A 3455-nucleotide genomic window follows, 5' to 3' on the forward strand; every position below is an offset into this window, starting at 1 on the left:
TTGCTTGGTTAGGTTGATGGAGTGTTATGTGACGGACCCTCCCCAGAGAACATTGCATCAACTGTGGTTGACTGTACTTAGATTGAAACATATTGAAACAATATTAATATCCCTTCTTCTTCTATTCATTCTAAATACTCAGTTTCAGTTCAGTGTATGCCTATACTGTTTTTGTTTGTTTGCTTTGAAGGTTGTTCAAATCTTTGAGGAGGCTCAGAGGCAACGCATACATGGGCAGATGAATCCTGCTTTTGAACATGTCCAATACACAAAGGGACAACAGTTGAGGAGAGGACCAGAGACAGAGTGGCATTTGGGAGAGTCTGAAAAGTTCACCAAGTGCCCGTAGTAAAAGGGCTGTTTGATAATAGAGTTGTCTAATAATATACGGGATATACATTGCAAATTCTTAGCAACACCATCCGGCGGCCACTGCCCGCTGGTCAAACTATGCAGCCTCATATTTCATTACAAACACAGGCTAATCAGGAAGCACCATCAAGTCACAACCATGTCCAGGATAGAACTATAGGGGGATCAGCAAGCAGCCCCTCCCCAAATGGCATAGTCCCAGTTGGCTTATACCCTTCTTTTTTTTCTCGGCCCATTTGGAAGTCTATTGGGAACGTGTGTGGGTATGGAAAGGGGGAACTGAGAAGGTCAGACTCAAAAGGAGTTATGCCCTGAATGTCGGCTATTTTGAAAAGTTGACTGATCAATATGAAATCGGACAATAGTCTATGTTGCTATCACCTAACAAGCGTCACCATGTGATGAAAGCAGTGAAAGAGACCCAAATGGGGCTTTGTGTCTGTCAGAAGGTCTGAGATCCAGCATAACAATCTTGTACTGCACGGTAGGCTATGGTGCAGGTTGATTCTTTCCTGAAATATAGTGACTTTTTTTCTTGTTAAAGCCTATTATAACTTTAATTTTTCTCAAAAATATCACATCTCCTCCGAATTTTAGAGAACATAGATGGAATAATTGTCAAATGCATTTAAGGATGTTACTTTCCCAACAAAATATGCAAAAGGTGAGGGAAGAGTAAATGATGCCTAGGCGACATGTGTGCTCACTTAGATATAATGAGAAAAGTTTATCTAAAGGAGAACGAATAGGAATAGCAATACATGCCTGAGAGGCTTACTGCAATATTTTCCATTATGTTTTAATATTTGGATTGTAATTTATGTTTCCCTTTACATAAAGATATTTGCAACATAAATTGATTCAGATAAAGGTAGAAATATGTGCATAACAATTCACCAGAATGCAGGAAATTAAGTGTTTAATGCTCGAAATGTTCACAAGTCACCAAACAAATCTGGAAGCAAAACCCTGTCCTCTCAGTTGCCAGGCAAGTTCTGATTGAGACAAATGTTGGTGCCATCTGACAAACCTCTACAAAATTGAAGTTAAAATGAACATACACCGCCTGTTAACAAGCTGCACAAGCCGATTACTGTTTAGCATTGAATTCAGTGTATTGAAATGTTTCCGAGCTAAGCCCCTTATCTACTCAAGTCCTAGTAACGCCCCTGCCTGAGAGCCCTGGGAGAGGACGGCACAGTAGTGTCAGGAGGAGGAAGTGAAAACTCAACACCATTAACAGTTTCATCTGAACAAAGTCCATTCCTTATTATATGGGTCATACTATCAATGCGCTTATTAAAACTGCTGCAAAATTGTTAAATTACAAATTCAAACATCACTGTTTCAGGAGGCTTCATGTACAGGAACAACACTGCGTGTGTGTGTGTGTGTGGACTAGCATGATAACTTTAATTTGTGTTTTGTACTCTTTGTAATATCTTCATTTTATAATTGTCTAGATGAAAGTTGTAGTACTTAACAGTACTATATTTACATGATGAAATATACATTAAATGTGCATGTGCAATTATTAACACAATACTGTTTTAATAATTATTTTTTCCTCTATTCTATTTAACATTCTCATAACTTTTACACATCACTATATGTATACAGAAACGGCCACATGATAAGTATACAGGCATATTATTACTTAAACTGTCAATTAAAACAATCTTCATTCAAAAACAAGATTTAACCCATTGAAAAGAAGAAGAAAAAAAGAATTAAAAAGAATAAAAACACACACCTATTCATTTTGGCTGCCTACTTTAATTTTATGTGTACCTTGTGGTCAAAAGAAAGTAATTGAAAGATAAAATTAGTGACTAATATGAAGAAAAACAAAATCAATGTTTGATGAAAGAATCATGTATGTTCATCCACCAATGTCTGATGATGCCTGACTCAAGTGGAAAATGCCTTAACATGTATAAACAGAATTAGAATAACACCCATCATTTACAAAGATTCTTTTTTTTTCTGCAGTGGTAATATGTTCCTATTTTGACATTACCTTATACAGTTTTCACTAGGTAAATGTATTGTAAAACATCCCCTAAAGGCTTTCCTAGTTGTGTGTGTGTGTGTGTGTGTGTTAGCTGAGTGTGTAGGTTCCCTCCTTCCTAGTAATGCTGTACTTTGGGACATCTTTAATCACTTATTTCTCTACAGAATCTATTCTGTAGGGAAATGCAGTGTGCTGTCTTTTCTCTCACAACATACTCTTATGCTATCATTTGCAAATGTGTATTTAAAAACATGTGGTTGAGTACTGACCGGAAGAGAGAATTGAATGAGAATTTTTGTCAACCAAAGAGAACATATTCACATTAGCTCACACCCTTTTCTTCCGGCATCCATTTAATTTCTCAGACATTGTTTTCTTAGTAATTTTATTCAAACTTAAAACACAAACAGAAATCCAAATATTTAATTTAATATATTTAAATGAACTAATCCATTATTTGGCACAAAAACACATATACATATAAAGTACAGCATTTTGCAAACACCTATTGTTGTAAAATGTTGTTGTCCGAAAGTATGAATACATAATAAAACTAATGAATACATTACAAAGTACATACATCTCTTAATTTCACTTTGCAATGTTTCACATTTTACAACTCAGTGATTTCTTAATTAAACAAATTTGAGTAATTGAGTAAAAATTAGGCACAATGTAAATCAGAAAAATATGTTTTGACATGTCTCAACAGAAAGTATATGTCAGTACTGGTAAAAGAGACATGGAAATAATTACAGTGCGCAGTGGAGTGGTCGCCAGCTGCTTGTTACCACTTCCAAGCGCAAAAGGTTAACGTGATATTCCTTAGAATAACATTTCACTGTAACTATTTTGATATATAATGTATTTATGTGCTGTGCTTATTATGCTGCTCTTCTTTTGGAGGAGAGTAGTTAGTAGAACTGTTTAGACGTAGACTATTCCTGTAACTACTTTCCTGTACCTACGTGGTCAAAAAACGGCTATTGTGTGAGTTCTCATTGCAGCAGTGCGAGAAGGGCCCTGCAGTCCCCAAGTCTGTCCAGCTCCTCCACCACGTCAATCAGCA

At 36.2% G+C, this 3455-nt stretch overlaps 1 protein-coding gene across 1 annotated transcript in view; it reads left to right on the forward strand.

The window, feature by feature from the left end:
• LOC117952292 overlaps positions 1-3455 on the forward strand; it is a 23180-nt gene that overhangs the window by 3174 nt on the left and 16551 nt on the right.

Source organism: Etheostoma cragini, chromosome 10 (assembly GCF_013103735.1).
Source record: "Etheostoma cragini isolate CJK2018 chromosome 10, CSU_Ecrag_1.0, whole genome shotgun sequence".
Classification (NCBI taxonomy): domain Eukaryota; kingdom Metazoa; phylum Chordata; class Actinopteri; order Perciformes; family Percidae; genus Etheostoma; species Etheostoma cragini.